Here is a 27,274-nt window from a genome sequence, read left to right on the forward strand (position 1 = left end):
CTGGAAAAATACTAAAAAACTCCCTTGAGTATTGCAAGTGCCCCAATTCCCACGTGAATCATCTCACCATTAACCACAGGCTGCTGTGAGGAACAGGAAGAGCTCCGGTCCCAGCCCTTCCTCCTTCCCTCCCTTGTTATTTGCCATCCCTTCTAATTTCATCAACTTCTTTTGCTGCCTGGTTCTTCATAATCTCACCTCATTAACCCACGACAAGGCAGGATCTCAGCTCTCCAGCTGACCACCTTTTCTCAGCACAGACAGAGCCCTGTGAACAATGTCTTTAGGATGTGTTTCAAAAAAAAAGCAATCAAAGCGAGTCTCTGCTGTCCTGGGGAATTCTCTGTGCACCGAGAGCCTCATCAAACCAGGGGAAAGAAAGCAACAGCAAATTTAACAGTGCCATCCCTAGCAACCACAGATGGCTGTAGTTCCTAAATAAGCATTACATTAGTGCAAAGGAGAGAGGGGGAAAAAATTAAAGGAAGAAAGGAAAATATAACAGCTGTATCTTAAGCCCGGAGGCTGATGCTAAATCTACATTTGTAGATGCTTTCAGCACTGGCAATAAAATTCAAGTTGCTTCCACGTTAAAGGGGCACTGCTGAGTGTTTTATGCAGCATCCTCGACCTGCTGATCATTTGGTGGGAACATCCTCCAGCTGTCCAGCAGGATGGGGACCTGGGAAAACAGAAGGAGATGTGTCCACAGGGGAAAGAAGTGGGGGAAAACATTAATATTTAATGGAGTGTTTTACACTCCTTTGAATGGAGTGTTCTGCTACAAAAAACACCAACAAAAACCAAACAAATACAAAAATCAATAGTGCACAATGGCCTTCAGTGCACTGACAGAAGCATCATTCGCCCTCTCGTCACTGCTGTCATGTTAAAACCACAGCTCCAACAATTTCCCCAGCCTGGAATTCTGCTGGGTGGGCAAAACAGAGGAAAAAGAACTGGGGGCCTTGACTTGAAGTCTTGACCCTTCCAAAGCAGAGGAAATCTCACTCTGAAAGCTGGAGCTCAGGTGGGGTTCATGGAATGAATCAGGGAATTACAGAATGAATCATAGGATCCCAAAAGTGTTTGGGTTGGGAGGGACCTTAAAGCCCATCTCATTGCACCCCCTGAAATGGGCAGGGACACCTTCCACTAACCCAGGCTGCTCCCAGCCCTGTCCAGCCTGGCCTTGGACACTTCCAGAGGTCCAGGAGCAGCCACAGCTTCTCTGGGCAACCTGTGCCAGGGCCTCCCCATCCTCACAGGGAACAATTCCTTCTGTATATCTAAGATAAATCTCCCCTCTTTCTGTTTGAAGCCATTTCCTGTATCCTGTCCCCCAATCCCTTGTCCCCAGTCCCTCTCCATCTCTCCTGGAGCCCCTTTAGGCACTGGAAGGGGCTCTGAGCTCTCCCTGGATCCTCCTTTTCTCCAGGTCAACATCCCCAGCACACCCAGCCTGTCTCAAGAGCAGAGAACCTCCAGCCTTTGGAGCATCTCTGTGACCTCCCATGGACTCACTCCAGCAACTCCACATCCTTCTGGTGCTTTGATTCCAGGGCTGGGGCAGCTCTGCAGGTGGGCTCTCACCTGAGCAGGGCAGAGGGGCAGAATCCCAATCCCTTTCCTGCTGCCCACGCTGGGATCAGCCCAGGGCACGAGGGGTTCTGGTCCTGGTGAGCAGAGCTGGGTCACACTGAGCTCATCCCCCACAGCCACAAGTCCTTCTGCTCAGGGCTCTTAGGGAAAGCTCTGCTCCCAGCTGAGGGGATGCTGGAGATTCTTCCCCATGATCTGGGAAGGAAACCATGAGTTTGCTGCCAGCAAAGAGCACAGCTGGCACAAATATTGGAGGAGCATGTCACGGTGACATGACTGGACCTCCAACTCGGTGCAAGAGCAGCACCATGGTCCTGAGTCACCTCCACGCATGGCTGTGCCCAGCCTGCAGCCAGCTCAGCCCAGCACCGAGAGGAGCATTTTCCTGAGGCAGAAGTAGGAATGCCAAGGATCAGCCATGGGAGCAGCCCCCAGAGATGCACCTTCATAAACAGAGACAACCCAAACCAGTCCTGATCCCAAATCACCGAGCTCAAGCGACACACACGTGTGTGTGCTGTCAGGGATGAGGTTCCTTGCAATCTCACACATCCCTTTTCCTCTCCTTTGCTCTTTAAATGTTTCATTTGTCTCATGTTTCCATCAGTCTATGACAAAATGCAAAATTACCTCCACAGTGTCCGAGCTGTGGAACCTTCTACCTTCTCTTGAACTGTTCAGCATTTTTACCACATTCATTTATTTTTATTACACTTCATTATAACAGTGATGTCCTCTAAGGTACTTGGGTTCTTCAGCAACCCATGACTACTCCCTCCCTCACAAACATTGCAGATTATTCCTGTTTAGCTGCCACATTCCCAGTCCATCCCTGAATTAGCTACGCCAATTAATTACCAGCCCCTGGGACTGCTCTTAGAGCACAAGCCCTGAGGCTGAGGAGTAAAAGGGATGTTATTACACAAGTGAGCAAGGTTTGGCTGCTCTTACCTGAGGTCCCTCGGGATTTTCCATCAGATCGTTGATTTCCTGCAAAAGGAACAACTCACCTGGGCATGTCAATGCCAAGACGTTCTTGTTTCTAAACAAAATATAACCCGAGTGTTTTGACAATATCAAAACATCGTGTTTCATTATTTTGAGGGCATGGAAGACTTTTATATTAATTTTAAAGCATCTTTTCACTTAGAAGTTTCTCTTATAATCCAATTGCTTTAAATGCTAAAATCAACTCAAAATATGTAAACAATTTTTAATGGTTTCACAGAGACATGTCAGGACAAAAAATACATTTAAATTAAACTCCATCATTTTTCCTTGAAATGGGAAATGCACTTCTTGCTCAGGTCTAGACATCAGTACAACGTCTTGGTGGACTCTGATGTAACGGAGAGAACCCACCCAGGAGAGAGGGATAATGGGGCTAACAGGGAGTGCTGGTGGGCATGGAAAAATCCAGGCTGAGCCAGGAGAGGAAAGAGGCAGAAGGATGATCTGGGAGCAATGCTGCAGGCCAGGGAAACATGAATTTGTGATGCCAGGTGGAGTATTTGCACCTGGGCCAGCTTTCAGGGAGCTTGGAATGGGAATGGAGAAGCTGCCAAAGGAGGCCATTTCAGAGCACTCATTTCAAGGACAATCCACAGAATCCTTTTAAATCCCATCAATTAGTGAAAAACCCACCCTGAAATTTCCTTCCCTCTAAAGCAGACTCCCTGCTGTGCCAGTGCAGAGCTGCATCCCGGTGCCATCAAGGGGAGATCTGGAAACATCATCTCCATCCTTCCGAGCTGCTCTGGATCACCAGAGAAAGCAGATCAGTGCTGGGAGAAAAGCTGGAGCCATGCTCTGAAGCACATTAATTGCTTATTAATTACCCCATTCATCACGGTGACACCCGTGTCTGCATTCCCAGTGGCACCCTTGCCGTTGGCTGGGACTGTCACACTGCTTTGGGTAAACCGAGACACTTCTGCTGCCTCACCTCAAACCATCCTGGATCCCAAAGGGTGAAAAACAAACCCAAAAACCCCACACCTTCACGAGAATCCAAATGACAACATGGCAGGTTGGAAACTTGCCCCTCAATGGCAGCAGGGAAATGCAGATGAGAGGGGACTTCCAGGACAAGGGTGCTCCCAAGCCTCAAAGTTCGGGATTCATGGTACAATTTGCAAAGTATCATTTTACAGAGCTCATCCAGGGCTTTGCTGCAGCTTCCCACAGGCAACTGCAAGTTCCCATTAAATCACAGAGAGCTGTAAACCAATCACCAGGGAAAATTTCTGTTCCATCACCGGTGCTTTTTCTTTATTTCATTATTTATAGCACTCTCTGATTTCCAGCAACTTTTTTATTATAAAAAAAAAAACTATTTTCTTTGTCTGAAAATTGATATAAAAAGAAATCCATCTCTCAGCCGTCATTTCTCTTAATGATGTTTACATCAGCAGATGGGGAAAAAATCACTTTTTAAACAGAATTTATTACCCGCTGACCCAAAGCTTTCCCATACATCACTGTGCTTTCACAAAGTTAGTTTCCACAGCAACATGATGTAACTCTCCAGCGTGTCTGGGAACTGCTGATGTTAACTCTTCCACTCCTATCCATATTTCTTTGTGAAGGGATACCTTGGCCACATGGACACCTCAACACTGGACGATAGAGTGGATCTCCTGAGTTGTAAGGGACCCACAAGCATTGCCCAGCCCTCAACTCCTGGCCCTGCAGTGACACCCAACAGTCCCCTCCTGTCCTGTCCCTGACAGCGTTGTCCAAACGCTCCTGGAGCTCTGGCTCAGGAAGAACTCTGGCTCTGGGAAAGCTCAGGCTCAGGAATGCTCTGCAGATAGGGGCATCTTTAAGCTGTCTCATTTAATGAGATCAAGTAACAGCTTCAAGCAAGAGGGAAAGGCTGCAGGTGTCTCAGGGTAAGGGACCAGCTGGGCAGGGGTAGCACGGAAGGAAGGAGAGGGATGTCTGGAGAGGCTCATCACAAAGTAATGGAAAGGCTTGGGTTGGAAAGGTCCTTAAAGATCATCCAATTCCCAAAAGCAGGAACACATTCCACTAGAGCAAGTTGCTCCAAGCTGGCCTTTTCACTAGTGCAGCTGAAAGCAAGTTTATCACCAATTCCCAAAAGCAGGAACACCCTGTGAGAGATCTTCCTCCAGGCCCACCTTCTGGCCACCAAGGCCACATGCCAAGAGAGTCTGGGAACAAAACTTAATACAGGGTTCTTCAGCAAAAGGCTTAGTGAAGATGGACAGACACATAAAATAGTGATGAATTCCTCTGGAGTGAGCACTTTGTGCTGTGGTTCATCTCTTCAGCAAAACTTGGCATAGAAGCACCCAGAGAGCAGACCCACCCTGGCTCTGAGGGACCACTGTACACAAACAGCTCCAGAGCTGTCCCCAGCAGCAGAACCCCCAGAGAATGAGCACAAGAGCATCAGCACCAGCATCCCGAGGAGGGGAAGGGCTCAGCACAGCACCAGGAAACTCTCCAAGGATCTGGCTCCAGGCTTTGGCCCTGCAGCTCCAGCCCAGCTTCAGGCCCGGGGGGATTTAGCAGCAGATCTGGCCCCTCAGCAGTCAAAGCTCAGCTGCAATAGAGACAGTTGCTCCTATCACTGCATCCATTGATTGCTGGGATGTTGATAAACAATTGATTTTTTTCTGCAAAAGTGACCTGGAAGGAGTTTTATGCCTCTCTCTACCAGGAGTGAGCGATAGCAGGAGCCTAACAAACACAGGGAACACACACTATCTCCTGCTAGGACAGATAATTCCTGCTAGCAAACAGCTGAGTAACAGAAAGAACTTGCTTCTGCTGGGATTTGGGAGTCTACCATGGTGGGAGATGGGAAAAGCATTTACTCAATGCTTTGGCTCAGATATCACCGTGTCACTTTGGCACCTTATCAAAGGAATCCAATATCTCCAGACCCTTGGCTTGAGCCAGTTACAGAGCAGTAAGTGATCCACCTGAGGAGAGATGGCAATCAGCTCTCAGCACAGGCCTGCCAGAGATCAGAGGCCAAAGAGAAAAAGGCTGTGGGACCATGGGAGGCAGTCACAGCCCCCAGAGACAAATCATATTGAGGGGAAAGCAGCCCCAGGAGAGCCTTGTCAGGAGAATGTCACACAGAGAGCCCTGGAGTCAAAAAACAACTAGGCATTTCAAGGGACAAGAGAAATGCAAGTTCCCTGGGTCTGTGGCTCCCTGAGAATTGGTGCTATATATCAGATTAGAAACCAGAAATCTGGGAGCAAAACATAATCCAGGCATTGGGGTCCTTCAGGAAAAGAGGACCATGTAATTAACTTATCCCTAACTTGGGAAAACCTAAAGTAGCATTCACAAGAGACAGCAAAGCAAAGGGGCACGCTGGAAACCAGGCCCTGGCACCTCTGATCTCCCCAGACATCCTTGGATGCTGCAGAGCTCTGCTGTGAGAGTCCTCTGAGGAATTCCAAGTGCACTGTGGGTCTGTATTTCTCTCTGGACATCATCCCTGTGTGTGCTGTGCAACAGCTCACTGACATTGCACTGCCAGGGTCTACAGAGGCAGAACTTCCTCCTGAATTTCCTTCTGTCTCCCTTCAGCACTTCTAAAAACCACACAATGGCCAGAAATCATCTCCAACATGCACAGCATGAAAGATGCTCCAGTATCTGTTCCCCACAGCCTGGAAGGATGGAGGGAATCCCTGTGCTAAAGTACTTCTCACCTTTCCCAAAGCACAGAGCTTCCTCAGTAGCACCAAAAAAAAAAAAAAAGGGCAGTGCATGTCCTGGTGTGCCTGAATAAAAGGATTTGTGGAATGTAAAGGTGTTTTCTGAAACAAGTCTCCACCCATAACTGCACTTTGGCCGGTGTGTCAGCTGTGTGCTCATCACCACAATAATTCATCAGCAAACACCAACAGCTTTGGGAAAGCTGACTCAGGAGACTGAGACCTTATTTAGCCAAAAATACTTGCTTTGATTGATTTTTTTCCTAAAAACAATTTAAGCTTCCTTTTCTGCATTCTGTGTGGCAGCTCTTGCACAAGTTAAAGCCTCCAACAAAGCCACTCTGTGCTGAGAGGCATCAGTTCTGCCAAAAATGATGCGAGCTCCATTTGCAGTGACATGAGCATACATTGATGGGGTTACCATCATTATCAGAGATCAGACACAGGATTAGGATCATTATCAAATCAGCCTACCCATGCCATTTCCTCCACTTATCCCAAAGTCCTCGAGTCTACCAGACAATGTTGACCTTTATATCAAAAAATGTCGAGCAGCCTATTTATTGGAAAGCTCCAAATTAGATGACCAAGAAGGAAAAAGCTTTTCCAGCAGTGGCTCCCACCCCCATCAGCAGGATCCAGGAGCTCCAAAATGCAGGGAACTGGCTGCAGGCTTGTCAGAATCGTCTGATTGATTGAAGGAGATGTGCTGATCGACCAGGCAGCCATTCAGGGGTGTTGTCCATTCCCTGCCCAGGACTGGGAGATCCATCCATCCATCCATCCATCCATCCATCCATCCCCAGAGTCGGCTGTGCTGGGCAGGAGCAGCACATGCAGTGGGGTTTAAAACCCTGGTCCAAGGAATGAGAGGAGTTTGGGATTGAGCTGGCAATGGGGAGCCTCAGCAAAACCACACGCTGTGGAGGACCAGGGCATGGCTTTGGACATGGGCCACAGCCCTTCTCCTGCTCAGGAATCCTGGAAGAGAATCTCCAATGGGTGCAGGACTCTGGAGCGGGATGTGGGTGTGTGTCTCACATCAAGGACAATCCTTTCCCAAAGCTTCCCATATCCATTGTGTGGGTCAGGCTAAAGCTCAGCTCCAGGTCCAACAGACAGTGAAGATGACTCTGTTGGAAAGACAAAACCAGGATGCACAGCCATGATGGTGACTGGAGCCTGGCGGGTGAGCGGTAGGAACAGCCCCACACATGCTGCCAAGGCTTTGGGATGCCAGCACCCAACCAGGATTTTGCCATGATCACCTGTCCATCCTCAGACTCAGCATCCCATTTCCAATGATCCTGAGGTCTTACACCTTACCCACACTACCCCGGAGCTGGGGCCACTCCAGACCTTGCCACCCATACTCTGCGTCCCGGGCTGCTCCTGCTCTTTTCCGCCCGATATTTCTGCTGCAGGATCAGCCATTGAACTCGGCCCCAAAGTCCTGCCCTGCTCGTGCAGAAGTCCCCCTGGGGTCCAGAGGAACATAAACCAAACCCAGCTGCTCTCTGCTGTCACAGCCTAAGTGCATTAATGTCTTTTTATTTCCATGGGGGCACTGCGGCCGCCCCCTGTTTCCATGCAATTGGTGTTAATAAAATCTCTCTCTGCAGAAGTGACAAGGGAAGGATCCCCTTCATTTGGAAGATTTTATCTGCATTGAAATTGAAGTGCAAGCCTTGTGTTCCATAAGCCCCTCTGTTAATAGCTCTCATCTGCGACCCTCCTCCGAGACAGGCTTCCAGCTGATTATTCCCAAAGAAAACATCTTTATAAGGCAGCCCTCAGCTCTGGCTTGCAATCAACAAGTCAGCTCTGAAACACTTCTTTCAGCCAGCTTAGGTAATTTCCACTGCAAAATTAAAAGGAAAAATTGTCCAGAGACAAAACATTACACAGAGCACATGGGAAATAAGATCCAGAATAGATTTGGAGCTGTGGCCAAAACCTGGTTAGTTTGGATTGAGGTGGGAGCCCTTGGAGCTGTGAGGCAGCAGCTGAAGGGAGACCTGAGGAAATTAAAGCAGCTGTTCCAGCCTCCTTTCCTCCTCAGCACACGTGGGCGAGGGAGGACAGGAGCTCTGAGCTGTAGCTGAGCCCAGGTGTCCAAGCTCCACGGGAAGTCCTAAGAAAATAGTGGGGAAAGAAGAGAAGAACCAGCTGAGCAAGGAACACACCTGAGTGGAAAGCCAGCAAGGCTTTGTGCTGCCTCCAGAAGCAGGAGATGGGAGGAACAATCCAGTCTTGAAGATCCCGAGGTGTGCAGAAAACCGACAGCGTGGAAGGCAGGAAAAGGGAGGCTGAGGAGAGCCGGGGAGCAGCATCCTCTCAGGATGCCATGGAAATCAGTCTGCATTCCCTGCACCCCAACAGACACGGATCAAACACGTGTGTGTGTGTCCATCGGGGTGCTGGGGGTAATGCTGTACCCCACGTGCCACCTTAGTTAAGCCTGGATAGCCAAGTGAAGCCCTTAAGCCACTTGGAAATGCTCCTGGAGGTATTTCACCAGAGCCTTGAGGGTTCTAAAGACCAAAGAAAGCCACGTTCCCACTGGCTTCTCCCACCTCCCAACATCTTCCTTTTCCTGTCTACAGAACTTCGCCATGCTCAGATTTTCCTCCGTGCTCTTGAAATCCCAGATTCATCTGGTGTGTCTTTGGTTTCACACGGCCTCTCCCCCATAAATCACTCATTCAGTTCTAGATTGATATTAAACATTTTTCCAGAAGCTCCTTATCTGCAAAACTGCTCCCGAGTCCACACCAAATGGAGAGAAATTATGAATGTGCTTCATCAGTCAAGGCAGGGAAAGTGATAGCAACGAGGAGAGACAGTAAATAAGGAAAGCATCCACCGAGTATTTCCAAAGTAAATCAAGTTACGGGAACAATTAGAGGAAATGGAGATTTTGTCTGCAATTACAGTCCTGTTGCTTCTCCCAGCCATACAGACAGTTATGCAGCATCAAAATGAAGAACTGACTCGCATTTTTAAAGTTTCAGATTTTTTTTTCCCAGCTGGGAGAACAGGTCTGAATCTCCCTCTCCCCTCCTCCATTCAGCCAGCTGTAACTTGAATATTCAATTCAAAATCAGGGCAGAGTTGAGGGTACTGATGAAACCCAGCCAATATGCCCCTACTCACAGGTTCAGCAAAGCTTTTTGGCAGGAGATTTTGGCCAGAGAGCAAATGAATGCAGCCCTAAAGCCCCTTGTGCTCAGCAAAGCACAACTGGAGGAATTCATTAACCATTTTTCTGGGGCATTTTTTGTAAGTCCAGGTTATAGCAGGCGAGCCCAACTCTGCCCAGTCTGTGTTTTCAAGCAATGAAAATAATGATTTCTTGATATTGAAAAAGGATAAAACCTTAACTGGCCCCATCCAATTGGTCATGGAAGGCAAATGATAATAGACTGGGATCTAGAAGGCAGCGGTTCATGGAAGTTTTACAATTAATCTAATTAATAATCTTCAAATAATTTATTGCTGTCTCTTAAGAGGTAAAAAGGAGAGGTGTGACTGTGTGGATGGAGACACAGCCCAGCAGCTCTGCCAGCCGCAGGGTGACAGCTCGACCTTGCGAGTGTCACCGCTTCCCGGGAATTCTGCTTCCAAACCCAAGCCCTGCTGTGAGCATGGGGGGAAGGAACAGCCCCCCTCGGAGACAAGAAGTGACAAGTGCCCGAGAGTGCTGATGTGCTGGGACACGTGGGGACAGAAGCCAGGACAGACAGAAGGACACGTGTCCCTGCGAGGCGCTGGAGCGGAGCAGCCCAGCGGGGCCCTGCCTTCAGCCAGGACAATGCCCTTGCAATGCTCTCCTGCCTGCCAAACTCCTGTCTCCCTCGAGCTGCCTGCAGCCCTTTCCATCCTGGCCAAAGTCAAAGCCTGGGCAGAGATATACACAGTGCAATAAACACGGATTTTGCTCTCGGTGTGGACTCTGTGCAGGGTTCATTGGACCTTTCCATCCCTGGGTATGGATTTGTCCACGTTGCAGATCTGAGATGGAGACTCCTCACCTAATCCAGCTTTCAGGAAGGGTCTGACTCCCCACAGAGCCCAGTCCCCGCTCTCAGGGTGGGATTTGAAGGAGCAGGAATGAACTGAGTTTCCTTCACTGCAGCCAGAATGAGAGCAATGACCTGCACAAGGTGGCACTGCCTTGGGAGCATCCCAAACCCTGGGACCTTCCTTCCCCAGCACCACTGCTCTCCCACCCCCCTCCTTCCTACCTGGCTACATCCTCCAGTCTCCTGTGCCTTGGTGGAAGTCCCAGTGGGATAACACAGGCCCTCACATCAGTGCCTCATTATCCTAATTATTCTAATCACCTCATTAGGCACCTCATGGCTATTCCAGCATGAACTTGCTCGAGGTTGCCTTTCCCACCATCAAGCCCATCTTGAGAGCAGGAGAGGGACATTTCTGCTGGATATGCAGAGAGCCTCGAGAAGGCAGAAAGAGAGAAATGGCTAAAAATCAGGGATGTTGCAGTAAATAATGCAGGATTGGACACACATGGTAGTGCCAGCCTCTTCCCTATCAGAGCTTTCCTTCCTCATAAATGTGTCCAGTTAAAACAGGGACTAAAATTAAAATAGAATTGCCATCCTGCAGGAGTGGGGGAGAGCTTTTCTGTCTCTCCCTCTCAAAAGTCAAACAAAAGGTCAGCAATTCCTACCATTTGTAAAACACAGTTAAAAAAAAAAAAAAAAAAAAGGAAGAAATTTGATCCAAAGATTATGATACTCCAATCCAAACCAGGGTAACTGAAAGTCCCACACAGCAACTGGGGCTTCTAATTTAAATAGAATATTTTAAACAGCCCAGATTTGATGCCCTTTTCTTTAATCAAATAAGAAAATTAATTTTTAAAAATCCTCCCTGGAAAAAAGCAGGTTTTCAGCGGAAAGCAACTGAAATGAAAATTTCTTCTGCAGGTCCTCTCTGAAGAGGAAAAGGCATTTTTCACTGAAATTGAGGGAATCTGTTCTCTTTCCTGATGAAAGGGAATGATGCTTCTGGACACACCCCTGCAAAGAGGACAGTCCATGCCAGAGCACAGAGCATCTCCAGCCTTTGCCCCGAAACCAGCCCTGGCAGAATCTCTCCAGTGCTGCACTGGCTCCTAACTGCAGGTTTCATTTAAAGCAAAAAAATCCGACTGAACTCAAAACAAAGCTCTTCAATTTGGATTTTTCCCAGTGGTTTTGTTGTGGTTTTGAAAGTGAAGCTAAAATCAACAATTACAGAAATTGCTATGCCTGTGTAATGAGCACAGCAGTGGAAAATTCCCATCCTGCTCTGGACTCAGAGCAGATCCTGCTCACAGGATTGGCTTTGAAGAGCCAAATGAATTTTCCTCTGAGTTACCAGGAAGCACTGCTGAAATATCCCCTCCTGGAATGAAACCCACCCTGATAACTTCCAGCAAAATCCCAGCTTTAAAAGGGATCATTATTTGCCCTCCCAGACAAGGCAGTGGTGCCCTACCAGTGCAGAGCCTTGTCCCTGGAAGTGCTTAATTCCATATGCTTCAGAGAATAGAAAAGAAAAAAGATAATTAAAAGGTCCTTAATGCATCTGGCCAATTAAATAAAGCTGTAAATGGCAAGGAAATAATTCCTTGCTGACCCTTGCAGCAATCAGCTGCTGACCTGCAGCATGAGAATTGATTAGCCCTATCTTAGCATGGCTTGTGTAACTACAAATGTTATTATTGGCCATAAAATCAGCCAGCCCTTTATGCAGCCCATTGGTGGCATTTGGCTCCCTGACCCCCCCAGCCATGAATTTTGCTGGCTGGGAGGAACAGCCCTGGGCTGGGAAGAGCCTTTCTGTGCATCCCTGTGGAACTGGGAGGTGGTTTCCAATGGTGGGCAGCACTGTCCCAGTTTGCCCCAGTCCAGCCTCAGTAAATGTGATGCAGTGAGGGGTTTTAAGTGCCCAGAATAAGCTCAGCCTTACAGCTCTGAGCTGCTGCTGAGCCCAGGCTCCCCTCACCCCCTCTCACTCTGTTGGTAACACGGCTGTCAGCACCAGGCTGAGTGAAATCCTCTCTTTTCCTGAGAGACAGCAAAGCTGGGACAGGATCTGCCCTTCTCCTCCTCCCTAAGAAAATCCCATTTTCCTGGCACAAGTGCTCACTCAGCAGCTGCCCTGGAGCAGAGTCCTCTGGCCAAAAGCTGCTTCCAAACACCTCTGGAGCCGATCAATAAGGAATTGCTGGCGTTCTCACAGCTCAGAGCCACCTCTCCATATGTCATCCCTCTTTCCTCTTCCTCCCTCAACGTTTTGTGCTGGGCTGGATGCACAGGAAACCACACTTGGTCCCCAGGAGCTCTGGGAAGCAAAGTGGCAGGTGACATTAGGAATGGGGAACAGCTTCTCTCTGGGCAGAGCTGGAGCTGTGTGGTCTGGAGACCTGAGCTGGTGCTGACAGAACTGATGGCTGCATGGAACATTCCAAAAATCTGGATAAATCCAATGACTTTGATACCTAAAAGGTGTGGAGGGTATCTCATTAGAGATATGAGAGTTGGAGCCTGAAATATGAAATCTGTGGTGAGTGAAGTGAATATCCATCAGGGAGTGGATATTTCCTGTGTACAGACAAACCTTGAAGAGAGAGGGGTCTGGAAAAGGGTTGCTCTGTGTCAGGACACAGAATTTCATAATCTCAACAATCACTACAGCCCTGGAATAAGGAGAAGCAGGGAATGTTAGGAGATGCTCTGAGGACATATTTCCATTTGGTCTGTGCTGAGAAGGGAGTCTGAAAGGGGAATAACCAGCCCTGGCCATGCCAGGGCACCAGCAAAGCCCAGCCTGGTGCTAAAAAACTTCCCAAAATGATACAAATGAGCAATGCACAGGTTTGATGCCTCTGGGGACCAGTAGCAGTGGCCAAACAAAAGCAACCCACCCTGTTTTGGGCACAGCAGCAGAGACCATCTTCAAATGAGGAATCAAAGATTATGCTGAGACAGAGACTGGAGGATTTGGGAATTGCACCAGGTTTCCAGCCTTTCCTGGAGGGCTGGCTGTGGAGAGGAGATGCTCCATGCTGAGGGTCATTCCCCTTACCCCGTTCCCCACACCAGTGTCACACTGTCCTCTCCAGCAGCACAGGCTGCCCATGGGTCTCTCCAGAGTCACCTGGGGCCTGGGAGATGCCTCCCTGCTCAGAGGAGCAGGTTTGCATTCATAGCCTCAAAATGAAACTTTTCTTTCCAAAAGGAAAAGAAGCAGGGGGAGAGAAGAAAAAGGAGAGGCAGGAGGGGAAGGGGGACAAAAGGGAAGGGACAGCTGTGGGCTCCAGCCCCAGCCCTGCCTGAGCTCCTTCCTTTTGATGACAGCCCCAGTTAGCGTGGGGCTGGCTGCAGCCCTGACAGCAGGGAGCTGCTCCCTGTGGAGAGCCAGGGAGGAAAGTGCTGGGAAGGATGGATATAATATAAATATAAATATAAATATAAATATAAATATAAATATAAATATAAATATAAATATAAATATAAATATAAATATAAATAAATATAAATATAAATATAAATATAAATATAAATATAAATATAAATATAATTGCCTGGCAGAAGATTCACAATAGTACAGCCAGGATGAAAACAATCCTCCCTACTGGCTGGACAATGCCCTTACCTACAGATAAGTCCAAAAGTCAAATGGACTGTTCTATCTCAACCCCCAAGACGTATGGTTCACCCCACACCTGTAACCTTCCCCTGAAACATCAAGTGTCTGTGACCCCATTGGCCCAAGCCTTGTTCCAGCCCAGCTTGAAGCCCCCTGATAAGTTCCAAGAGGGCGTCTGGCCCCTCGGAGACCCCTTATCAGGGGTCTCCGAGGGGCCAGACGCCCTCTTGGAACTTCCCTTCTCTTGGAACTTCCCCCCTCTTGGAACTTTCCTCCTCTTAGACCTTCCCCCCTCTTAGAACTTCCACCCTCTCCTAGAGCATCCTCTCTACCCCTTGTCTCTCCCGTCTCCCATCCCCTCAGTCTTTGCCACGTGCTGTGTCTGGCAGCTCCAAGCAGGACCTTTCTCCATCCCTAATAAACCTGATATCCCAAGATCAGCCTGCAGAGATCTCTCATCTCCGTTCATCTAAGCTGTCCTGGAGCCCAGCGTTCCCTACAGGGAAGGAAGCTTCACTCACCTGCAAAAGGTGCTGAAACCTCTTAGAAAGGCTCCTGTGCCCATATTTAATGCGTTCACATGACCAGAGGGGAGAAAAGTGGGTGTGAATATCAGTGTGAGTATGCAGCACCCCGTCCCAGGAGGCTCCTGCTGCAGCTCTTCCCTCACTGCGTTGCTCAGGTCCTGCACAGAGAGGGGCTCAGAGGGCAGGATGCACACACACCATGTGCTTTTCCATGACTGCTCCAAGGATCTCCCTGCAACATCCAGACAAGCCAAGAGTACTCTCTAGAGCCTCACTTGTGCCCTTCACCTAAAGGAAGGGAAGCAGGAGCAGAAAGTCCTGGCTGACAGTCATCCAGGTTGGCTATCAAAAGCCATCTGGAATAAAAAATAATCTGTGTTTTGTTGGCTGCATCTCTCCTGCCCAGTACCAAATGTCCCCAGTGTTTGGACAGTGTTTGGCCACTTCCCATTGTGGCTCCACAATCAGGGTGGCAGGTGCCAGGAGCAGAGAAGGTACAAGGAAAGGGAATAAAGACAGCAAAGGAATGGCAGTGAAGGGAGAGGAAGGAAAATAAAGAGGTGAGTGGGCACAAGGCAGGGGGGCTGAGTGAATCCATCAGCAGCTGCTCCTGCCTTCACCCCGAGCTTTGCCAGAGCTTTGGCTAAGTCCAACAACAAATACCCACTGTACCAGGGAGATTATCCACATTTAAACAATGGAGGGAAGCAAGGCCTGAACAGAGGAACAAATGGCACCTCTGAGGACTGAGCAGGGCATTCCAGATCCTGGATGCTGGTGCTGGCTGCACTTCCCATTGCTCAGCCCATCCTGGGGAGCACCAGACCAAGGGTCTCCCCTCTCCAAGTCTGGAGGTCAGGACTAGGATGGTGCAGTATATGATGGAATGGTTTTAATCATATTTCAGCTTGTTTTAACCACAAATGGCTGCATTTCTGAGAGCTTTAATGAGCTTTGGGGTGAAAAGGAGCAGAATTTTGATTGACATACACATAGAATCCTAGAATGGCTTGGGCTTGAAGGAACCTTACACTCATCACATTCCAACCTCTGCCACGGGCAGGGACACCTTCCACTAGCCCAGGCTGCTCCAAGCCCCAGCCTGGCCTTGGACACTTCCAGGGATGGAGCAGCCACAGCTGCTCTGGGCAACGTGTGCAGGGCCTCACCTCCCTCACAGGGAACAATTCCTTCCCCATATCCCATCTAAATCTATTCTCTGGAAGCCATTCCCCCTTGTCCTGTCACTCCACCCCTGTCCAAAGTCCCTCTCCAGATCTCCTGGAGCCCCTTTGGGCACTGGAATGGTCTCTGAGTTCTCCTTGGAGCCTTCTCCAGGCTGAGCACCCCCAGCTCTCCCAGCCCATCAGTACCCAGATGAACAGACCAGAAATGCCTTTACCTGCCTGAGAGACCCTTGAAGAGAAGTGCATGTAGAAAAGCAGAAGATTCAGTAATGAGGCAGTGCTGAAAACCCCCTGAAGAAGTCAAGGCAAAAAAAAAAGAGATGCTGCAGAGTTAAACGTTATAAACAACCTTAACTCTGCCTTCCCTTTCCAGGCAAAAATCAAACCTCAAGACAAGCCTACAAGCACAGCGAGATGTTTGCAGGAAGATGCAGGTTTTGAGAAGTGGCATATGGATAACAGTACCTTGAATAAAAAATATTGAATTCCCCTTATTAAATCTCTGCCTGCAAAATCCATTGTGCAAAACACGAGGTCAGCTCTTCTTGTTCTGCCTCCCCTCAGCTTAAATGCATCATCCATACCAAGGCAAGGCTCCAGGACAGAGATTTCAAATAAATGTAAGGGTTTATGGAGTTTCCCAGCCAAGCAGCTTTCTGGATTCAGAATTACAAACCAAGTCAGGAATACTTCCCAGAGATTCATTAAAATCCTTTACTAGACCCCTTAAAAATATGCACCTTAAAACAAAACAAAACAAAACAAATAAAACAAAAAAAAAAAAAAGGAAAAAAGGAGAAGGGAAAAAAATACTGTTGCTGCAGTACAACTGAAATGGATTCATTTCATTTACAGCATTCAATTATAGTAATTATTTAAAGTTTTGCTCTTGTTTCTGTGTCTCTTCATCCTCACTGATGCCATGAAAGCATAAAAGAACACAACTAAACATGTCACACATGGTACCTTCTCTTACCACCTCTCCCTCACACAGAGAAGGACAATTGTGCACTGCAGTGTTTTCTTTCAGTCTGATTTTGATTTAGAGGGGTCATTCTTCCACTTTCTACACTTCTAATCTGACACTTGACTCAAAAGAGGGGCAAGGTATCCCACTCCTGCTGGAGGAAAAGCCAGAATGTAGCACTCTTGTGCTGAACACAGAATTTTTTGCATGATGCCACCTTGAGTCATTTTCTTCTTGTCCTTTCTGTAAATATCTTGAAGGAATGAAAACACCTGAGGCTGAACAAAAGGGCTCCAAACTCACATATAACAGCCTGCTTTTTAGGAGAGTTGTGTGAGCCCTTGAAAAAATCCAATAGTCTCTTGACTTAATGCTGGAATCCACTAGAGCAGGTTTTTATCTACTTGTGCACGTTCCCTTCAGGAAGGTGAAAATGCAAACACAGGCACAGGGAAGCACTCAGAGGCATCATGGCTGGAATTGTCAATCCTGTCCCAGTGCCCCTTGTAGGGGACACAAGGAGCTGGCCCAGTTCAGGCTCTCACTGCTGGGCCAAATCTGCTCAGACCACATCAGGACAGGTTTTTGTTGGGCTGACTCCTTTTCCTCAGCCAATATAAAGTGTTCCATGAGATCTGGATAATCCAGCAGAGGTGGAACAGCATTCCAGCAGCTGATCTGAAGCCAGTGCTCGTGACAGGGTTAACCAGAGATTTCCAAGCCATGAAACCACAGCTCCCAAAACCAAACCCTCCTGAGCCTTTACCCCTTGCACTTTGTTGGACTTCCAAGAGGTAAAGAGAATAAATGGCACATGGTGGAATTATTAAGGTTGGAAAAGCCCTCCAAGACCATCGAGTCCAATCTGTGCCCCATCCCCACCTTGTCACCCAGCCCAGGGCACTGAGTGCCACATCCAGGCATTCCTTGGACACCTGCAGGGATGGGCACTCCAAACCTCCCTGGGCAGCCCCTTCCAGTGCCTGGCCACCCCTTCCATGGAGAAATTCCCCCTGATGTCCAACCTGAACCTCCCCTGGCAAAACTTGAGGCTGTTCCCTCTCATCCTATCCCTGTTCCCTGGCAGCAGAGCCCAACCCCCCCAGCTGTCCCCTCCTGTCAGGAGTTGTGCAGAGCCAGAAGGTTCTCCTGAGCCTCCTTTTCTCCAGGCTGAGCCCCTTCCCAGCTCCCTCAGCCTCTCCTGGGGCTCCAGCCCCTTCCCCAGCTCTGTTCCCTTCTCTGGACATGCTCCAGCTCCTCGATGTCTCTCTTGCACTCAGGGGCCCAGGACTGGCACACAGCTCTGCCCACAGACCCCATCAGCCCATCTGAACTAAATTATCTGTGTAAACATTGGATGTACTGAGCAGTTTCAGCAGATTCCCCAGAGCAGACACAGCTTGGTCACTGAGCTCTCCCATCTCCAGGGCCACCAAAGATACACCAGGTCATTCTGGGCACAGCTGAACTCACAGAGCAGCACTGGCACCACATCCAGACATTTCAGTGATGTTGCCATGGACCAACACGCAGCACATTTTCATTTAAACTCATTGCTTCTAAGCAGGAAGCATTTTTAATTTCCTCCAGCATTAAGGGTAATGTTAGCCACTATAAATGAAATGAAAGATGCCTCCCAAAATGCATTTTTAAATGCACCCTAAATAGCAAACACCATTCAAATAAGATGCAGCCAGGATTGTAATTGGAAGCTGCAGAGAGTGCTCTTTCAGGATTCATAATAAATGGCATTTTGCTGAAAAGGTTCATGTAATAAAAAGCTTCACAATTAAGGGCCAGCTCCTCCAAAACATGCAGCTCCTTCAAACAGCACAAAGTACCCCAAAACTCTCCAGGTGAGCTATGTGGGTGTGTCCCTGCATGGCTCCAGCAGCAAAGCAGGAGGAATACAGAAGGAAAGGTTCCTGGAAGGACAGCAAAAACTTTATAAGGTCTGGAATGGCTTTTCCATGAAGATCAACCCAGTGGATTGGGATGCTGCAGCCTAGAAAAGAGGCAGGTGAGGGGGATTCAAAAATCTTGAGTTGCTGGAGAAGTGAGGGAGGATCACCACATCCCAGGATCACTGAGGTTGGAAAAGTCCTCCAAAACCATTGAAGCCAAGCTGTGATGGATCCCCACCTTGTCACCCAGCCCAGAGCTCTGAGTGCCACATCCAGGAGTTCCTTGGACACCTCCAGGGATGGGGACTCCAAACTTCCCTGGGCAGTCCCCTGTGTTTAACAACCTTTGCCACGAAGAAATTTCTCCTGGTGCCCAACCTGGCACAGCTCAAGGCCATTTCCTCTTTTCCTGTCACTGCCTGGGAGCAGAGCCTGGGCTCACCTTGCCACAGCCTCCCTTCAGGCACACAATTGCTCCTTAATCACCTCGTCCAGCCCCTGAACAAGGAGCATTAGGGGGAAGCAATCAAAGAGATCCACAGCAAATCAGGGAAGGTGGTTATGAGGAGAGGGGGTTGGAAAGTTTACACGTGGCTCAAGGCAGGGCTGGGCAAGGACTTGGAAGTGAAATCCAGCAAGGATTATTAGAAAGATGAGTCTTCCCTGACACAGAAAGTATGCTAAGCTGAATATAATTAGGGCCCAAGAGAGTATTCAAGGAAAGTATTAGAACTGTTTGCCTCTCCCTCCTGCTCTCCAGAAAAGCAATTATGGCCAGTGCAGAGGGTGGGGTTTTATCAGCTGCCTTTTCTCACTGCAGTGAGCAAAGGAACCTTCCATCATCTCCTGGGGCAGGGCAGAGCTCTGCAGAGAGAGAAGAATGCAGGCAGAACTGAGGTGAAGGGACAAGAAATGGGCAAAGGAGGGCAGAGTGGGACAAACAGAGATGTACGTGGTTCTACAGGCAGCCCTGAGGACCAGTCCTGGTCCTACTGACTTCAAGGGAGGGGGAGGAGAGGCTGAGCTGCTGTAATGGGGCTGTTGCAGCTGTGATGGTTTTAGGAGAAGAGGAAAGGAAAATGTACAGGGAAAAGCAGCGTCTCCAAGAAAAGCAGGTGCTCAGGTGGGGAGAGCAGTTGGAACTCAGGAAATGGAACTGCTGGATCAAACCTGCAGTGGTGCATCCCAAAACTCACCTATTTCCCTCCTACCCAACTACAGCACCCTGAAAGCAATGGAAGGTGCTCCTCTCCCTCCCAGGGGTGGCTCCCTGAGCTCACTAAGACAGATGAGCCCCAAATAAGGATCAATAACTGGGCTGTGAATAAGGCAAGATGGACGAGGGAGGGAATGGGCACTGAAAAGGGCAAGTTCCAGGCAGGATTAATGATGGAGAGGGAGTTGCACTGGAGCAGAGGAAGTCACACTGCTCAGCTCTTTGTGCCTTCAGGAGGGGAAGGGTTTGGAAGGAGTTACGTGTACCAGGGAATCCAGATGCCAGTGAAAGCTCACTGGCACCTCCAGAGTGCTTCTGTCTCAGTGTTACGGGGTTTAGATGGCAGCAGGGACAGATCCAGGAATAAGGGAAAAAGCTGGAAAACCATAGGGCAGTCTTACAAAGGCACAGGCTTGTGCTGGTAACACCTCAAGAAGGGAAAAATCCCAAATCTGCCTATCTCAAAGCCCCTCTCTACCTCTCCTACAGTATTCCACTCTTACTTCCTTCAATTCTCACGTTCCAGGCCACAGCCCTCTGCTCAGCCAGGCTGCTGTCACAATCAAAACCATTCCTCCAGTCTTGTGTCTCCATCAGGATGTGGGGGGAGGCAATAAACACCCCTTCTCCAGCAGCAGCTGCACAGCTTGCTCCAGGCACAGGGTGCTTGGAGGAATGTTACCTCGGAGGAAATCATTAAAGGAATCCGGCTAATTTTGTAATTCACACCTGGACTGCAAATGTTAAAGAGCCTGCAATAATCTCTAATGAAATATCACATTGTTTAAAGAGTTCCCAGTGAAATTCGCCCTTAATTGATTTTTGATCTGTGAAAAAACACTGTAGAGAGAGAGAGAAGGTATCAGTCAGATTCCTGTTTTATCCCTCCTGCGAGCGTTTTCCTGCCTTTGTTTCCTTTGTCCCCAAGGAATCAACACTACCCTGGAGAAAGCAGCCTGGAAGACACTACAAAACTAATAAATAACACTCGAGTGGGAATCCTGAACGGCACATCCTCTTAAATCATCCTGAAAAAGGTGAAGCAGTCTCCCAGGACAGCTCAAAAATCACAGAATGTGGATCCGTAGCAAGAACCATCCCGGACAGATCCCGTGAGTTGGACCTTCTCCAGCCCCCAGAACCTCCCCAACAGCGCCGAGGCTGATCCCTTGTGCAGTGACACATCTCATCTTGCCCTCAGGACATCACAGGGGAGCTTAATCCAGACATGAGTGACACAGAGCAATGGCCAAAAATACTGACAGCAAAAACCTGGCAGAAAATTCCTGACAGCGGCAGCATCCGGCAGCTGCTGGAGCCAAGGAAGCAGGTCAGGATTAACTCACAAGATAATGCACTGCAAAGCTCTTCCAAAACCCAGCAGCAAACTGACATCAAGCAAATGAGTAAACAGTAAAATATAGCTGGGAGAGATGAGAGGAAATGCATCTCTAAACATCACCGGAGACCCAAATAAACTGCTGAAGCAGGCGGCTGGAAAACACCGGGCATCAATAAGGCTTTAACTAACATTTACAGCTGCCACAGAGCCTGCTGCAAAGAGCCAAAGCTAAAAGGAAAAAGGGGGGAAAATGAAGGAAAGGATGTGCAAGGGTGTTCTTAAGAGCTGCTGGAAGGAACTACATCCCAGGCTGGCCAACTAAACCAGCAGAGGAACACCTTCCATGGCAAGGAAATTGTGATGGGATTGAGGGCAGGGTGAAATCTGAGAGGCTGCCAAGGGAATGGGAAATCCCTGGATGTGCTGAACATCTTCAACAATAAAGCCTTTGATAAAATAAAGATGCTGTTAATTAAGGAATTAAGGGGAGAAGAATCCTCACAACTGCTGTGTTCAGGTCAGTGCTGCTCAGTAACAGGTTCAAGTGGCTAAACCTGGGATAATGATGGATAACCTGGGACAACAGGGGATTCCTTTCCCTCAATTACACAGCACTAACATCAGGTTTATAATATGGCCCTGGCACAGGGTGCCCAGAGAAGCTGGGGCTGCCCAATCCCTGAAAGTGCCCAAGTCCAGGCTGGATGGGGCTTGGAGCAGCCCGGGACAGTGGAAGGTGTTCCTGCCCATGGCAGGGGGTGGAATGGGCTGAGCTTTGAGATCCCTTCAAACACAAACCAGTCCACAATTTTATGATTCTACGGTCCTCATGGGAATGATCAGATCAATTTTGCTTTTGTAAAGCATGTGTTGGCGTATACTCCCAGCAAGGGTGGTTCTTTTCAGCTCCTGCTGGAGAACTTTCCTTATCATTCCATTCATACGTCTCTGTGAGATCCAGTGACATTTCCACCTCAGCTGAAATGGGGGAATCAGCCAGATGGGATTCCAATGGAAGTGATTTCCCTGTGACCATGAGTTTTATCCTTGAGCAGGACTCAGCTGGGACCAGTTCTCTGTAGCAGCACCAAGAGAAGCTCTGTGAGGAGTTTCCCATCCTGAGGGCTTTTCTTTCCTGTACCAATCTGAGGATCTTCCTTCAGCATCTCTCCCTAGGCTGTCTTGTCTAGACTATCACACTGAGTATCTGGGGCATTTCATAATCTTCTTAAGAATTGTGACCTTCAGTTCTGTGTTTCAGTGACCTGAAAGTTTGTCCAAGAAAAACATGTGCTTTATTTTTAAAATACACAAATTCCCCCAGCTCAGCTGTTTCCAGTCAGGTCCAAACCATGCCACATTTTCTCACATCTGCAAAGAGCTGCTGTATGTGAAGTGTATTTCTTCCACCCCACTTCCTTGAGTATAATCATGCACAGTTAATTTTAAAAAAATTGACAGCTCAGTAATTTTTTCCCCTTGTATATCCCTTCACCTTTTGCAAAAAAAAAAAAAAAAAAAAAAAAACCAAAAAAAAAAACAGGCAAACAACCAGCTCCATACAGTAGGTATAAGTAATAGCCCTGGAAGGTGGCAGGTGCCAGGACAGGCCATCCAGGAAGATTTCAGCTGTCTCCTCTGGAGCTAGGCACATCTGCAGATCCTCAAAGCATCCTTTGTGTCCAGTGCCTGCCATGCCCCACAGCACAGAAGCTGACACAGGGTGACCTGGGCGAGGTCACAATGGCCAGGACACACCTGGGAGCCACTCCCCTATTCCAAGCCCCTGTTCCATCCACTCTGCCTGGAGGCTGGGGCTCTTGGTTTGTTGTTTAAGGTACAATTTAGTGCACTCCTTACCTGCTTCCTTTGAATCTAATGAACCACGCTCTCAATTTGATTTGTCTGCCTTGGAAGTCTGCTCCTCACTAATTCCCATTCATCCATCTAGTTTTCCTTGTTCCCTGCAAACTGTCATTTTTCTGACTGCAACATATTCAACTCCATCATCCCAGGCATTTTATTTGTGTGGTTCTGCTCTAACGGCGAGCGTGGCTGTTTCAAATTATGCCTTGCTTTCAGTTTTGCTTGAGTGTAAAAATGTCGTGTAAAAATGAACTACCCTCTGATGAAGGCTTTCAGCCTTCCCATTTGAGGAACAGCAGGCAGCTTTTTGATTCTGGGAGCAACGGGAGAAGGAGCAATCCAGCTTTTGTTTTACAGATTGCTACAATAGATAGCTTCCCTGTAGGAAGTGCAGCACTATATTATGCTTATGTAAAGGGTAATGACTGGGAACTTGGAGAACTCTCCTCTTTGGAAGTGCCTGAGGACCGGGAACAGCAGGTGTGGAGGAAGAAGAAAGCTCCAGTGCCTTTCTGTCCTGACTTTCTCTTCTTTTATGTTTGGAGACTGAACTCAGTGTCAGAAGCAAGTCAGCTCCTGCAGGTACATGAAAGTGGAAAGGTGTAAACGTGGCAAGGAAGAAACCCAAAAAACAGGGGGAGGCAAGGCAGGGCTGAATCCCAACGCCTGGCCCTGAGCAGCAGCAATGGAAGGGGCTGTGCTCAGCAATAAGAGGCTCTTTAGCTCACTGTGGGGAAACTGGGCAATTACCCGAGGGGCTGGGTAAGGGAGAGAACAAAGCCAAACGCTGCTGGGGAAAGCCTGTGCCGTGTTCCAAGAGCAGCACTGCACAGCACAGCAGCAGTAAGCTGAGGAAAACCCCCTGACACCCTCCACAAAGACATTTCTGACCCACTGGAACATCAAATACTAAAGGTGCCCCTGTCTGTCCCTGCAGACCTGAGGCAAAATGCTCCTTCCCGCTGCTAAACAGCACAATGAGCACCACAGGGAGCAAAACTGCAAAAAGGGACCCTGTGCTTTGCCTGTTCCAGGCACAAAAGATGCCAAAGCCCCAGGAAATGCCACCAAGATGCAGGATCTGAAGTCTGAGCTGAGCAAAGCTGGCTCAGGCAGCAGCTCAGGGAAAGCACTCGAGGATCCTATGTGAGAGCAAAGACATGAGCTGGCACAGTGGGAGAAACAAAATGCAGGACACTGCTTCCAAGCCAGGCCAGGAGCAGCTCTCTGGGATTAATCAGAAAATACAGCTTGCCTGGTTTGCCCCTGATTGGAAAAGTCTCCCTCCTCTAGTCCAGAGCCTTCAGGTTGAGTCAGACTTTTCATGGTGGCTTTTCCAATTTTGGGGGTCACATCCGTTACCTACCCTGGTGTGTGTCCAGCTCCATCATGTCCAACTCCCTGGGTGGCCTTTGGGAACAACAGAAAAAAAACACAATTCAGTAAAAAGCAGCAGGAAATTCTCTGAATAGAGAATTGTATGAAAGAACTGAGGAAGGAGAAAACCCCTGTGTATTCCCCTAAACTCTGTAAGAATTGTTAAAAGCAGCCAAACAAAGGGACAAGAAACTGCTGGGACAACACAGTAACGCACATTTACTGAGAACATGGATCAGAGCAGCCCAAGGATGTGATTTGCATTCCTTTCCAGGCTGAGTTTTAGGAAACCAGCAGCTCCCAAGCAAGCAAGCAGAAGCATGGTGACACATAGCAGCCTGATCGTGCTGGACAACAAAGACCTCCCCGATGCTCTGAGAGGAAGGAAACAAAGATGCAGCAAAATACAGACAAATTAAAAGAACTCCACCAGTCACAACAGCACGAGGACAATGGGAGTTCTAAGCTGTATGCCAAGGGAAAGCACAGACTGAAATACAAGTGGTACAGTCAGCACAGGAAATGCTACACAATCCTAAAATACAAGTTCATTCATGGAGCTGTGGTGCAAAAGCTGCAGGAGATGAATATACAGTTCATACACACAAGGAATTGAAAGAAGGAGTGACCTGCATGATCCCCACATTATCTCTGCCAGGGAAAACCTCAGATGGTGTTTAAGGAGTGGGATGTCTCTCAAACACACCGCAGCCAGCACTGGGTGAGAGAAGAGCAGTACAGCAATATGTGACAGTAGCAATATATACTTGGAATGCACTGCAGGAAAAGGAAACCATTCTGAGAGCCACAGACATCTCTGATCCAGAAATGTGCCCACCACAGGACGAGGTGCAAGGCAGGGGTAGTGCAGCAATGAAATAAAACATTTTGCTAGCACCAAGGGAATTCACCCCGGTCAGAGAGCACACATCCAAACACAGGGGACCGAGGAGACTCTAACTGGGAAGAGGAAAAGCAAGCAGCAAACTCCAGCTCTGGCAGCAGGGCACACACAGAACACACTCTGGAGGCAGGGAGCAGCAGCCTTACCGTGATCCCGATGCTGGCAGTCAGTGGTGATGGGATGGGAACGCTCCTTGGGATCCAGGCTGCAGAGCCACCAGCAGTGCCACAAACACCAGCCCAAGCAGGGAGGATCCCTTGGAGGCTGTTAGGCTGTGGTTGAAGGTCTGGGATACAAGAACTAGGTCCTCTCTGGCTGCTACAAACAGCCAGGAGGGGAGCAGCAGCTGTGAGATGAAGCAGATAAAGGATCACACACAAGTGATTTCCCATCTTCAGCTTCCAGCCCTGTCCTACGGAGCGAGAGCAGCACAGATCTGAGAGCCTCAGAGATTATTGGGACCTGGGAATGATCTAATAAAACCTCTTCCTAGTCCTGCTGTGCCCCGAGACAAACACACGTTACAGCTGCATTAAGACAACACAGCTGCTCTGTAAAACAAGCCCCTCTTTCCAAAATGCCACGATGTGGAGGAAGGTAAAATCCAACCACACACCGGCAGGGAACAGGGGCCTAAGTCATCCCATATGGAAAAGAAACAGCTATACCTGTGGTCACAGTAATCCCAGGAACAGGTCTGGCTTGCTGGTAGCCTGCTTACCAAAACAGATGCAATTTATGTTCAAAGTCAGGAAGGCTTCAAGAAGAAAACCTCAAATCACTACTGGGTGTGTTTTTTTAAAGCCACAGCTTGCAGTCCAAAATATCTCCTGTGCCTCCCACTGAAAGGGAAGTCTCAGAGCTTTGCCATGTGCTGCTGGAAGGAGGGCTGTCTCCAGGGATGCTTCTCTCCCAGAGCATTCTCCCAGCATCAGCTGGGAGTGCTGACCTTCCCCCCAAAATAAACACAGCAAACTGCCCAAAGACATGAAAAGCATCAAAACAAATGAAATGCTTGGCCAAGTGCAAAGCCAGGCTTGGAAAGCCTCCAGGAGCCCCAGGACCAAGCTCTCCTCTACAGCAGCTCTCATCCATCATCCCAGTGCCAGTGCCAGTGCCCCTCCATGCTGGGAAAGGCACCAGCAGTGCCAGCTCAGCACCAGGGCTGTGACACAGAGCAGCTCTCTGGATTAGGTCAGGGCATTCCTGGAGGAGCTGGAGAGCTGTAAATCCATGAGAGATAGTGCAGGAGGGTGCTGACCTTCCTTCTGACCATTCCACCTGCAATATTCCCAAAAGCACCTTTCCTGCAGGTTAAGCTGGGCACGATTAGGGATGCCAGAGGTCTGTCAAGTGCCAAACACCTGGAGAAGTGCTGATCAGGAGGAAGAAGGAGACATAAACGAAGCACATACCACCCTTCAGAGACCTTACAGAAAAGCAGGAAGGAGCCTGGCATGGAGAACGACTTCTCATTAACCTCTCAGGCCCAGCCTCTGGGGGAAGCATCCAGCAGGGCTGTGAGAGGCACTCCAGGGAGCACAGGGAAGCCAATGGGTCAATCCCAAAATTCCAGTTGTGCTCATTGCATGTGCTTTTGTACCCTTTACCTGAGAGGGGGAACAGAGCCTGGCAGCCAAGCAGCAGCTACCATGGCACAGCAAGAGCAGAACCAGGCACTCAAATAGCTCTGAATTAGCTGCAGAAAAGCTGAAGAACAGGGAAGCAAGGCACTGTCGGGGGAGAAACACCTCCTTGGGAAATGGAAGATGCTTCCCACTCCTGTGTGACTCCTGAGGGCTGTGCTGGGAACAAGAGATAAAGGAGGAATGGCCTTAAACTGAAGAGACAATAGATTTAGATTGGATGGAGAAATCCTTCCCTGGGAGGGTGGGGAGGCCCTGGCACAGGGTGCCCAGAGCAGCTGTGGCTGCCTCTGGATCCCTGGAAGTGTCCAAGGCCAGGTTGGATGGGGCTTGGAGCAGCCTGGGATGGTGGAAGGTGTCCTTGT

The 27,274-nt window shown here is 48.8% G+C and overlaps 1 long non-coding RNA gene across 1 annotated transcript in view; it reads right to left on the bottom strand.

Annotated features, from left to right (window-relative positions):
- Positions 1 to 26,021, bottom strand: part of LOC110474085 (uncharacterized) — a 58,250-nt gene extending 32,229 nt beyond the window's left edge. The window contains exons 1-3 of the long non-coding RNA XR_002466018.3: positions 25,932 to 26,021; positions 25,410 to 25,609; positions 24,349 to 24,392 (exon numbers count right to left, since the gene is read on the bottom strand). This is a non-coding gene — a long non-coding RNA (uncharacterized LOC110474085). The remainder of the gene's footprint in view (positions 1 to 24,348; positions 24,393 to 25,409; positions 25,610 to 25,931) is intronic.
- Positions 26,022 to 27,274: the final 1,253 nt, after the last annotated feature.

Source organism: Lonchura striata, chromosome 10 (assembly GCF_046129695.1).
Source record: "Lonchura striata isolate bLonStr1 chromosome 10, bLonStr1.mat, whole genome shotgun sequence".
Lineage (NCBI taxonomy): Eukaryota > Metazoa > Chordata > Aves > Passeriformes > Estrildidae > Lonchura > Lonchura striata.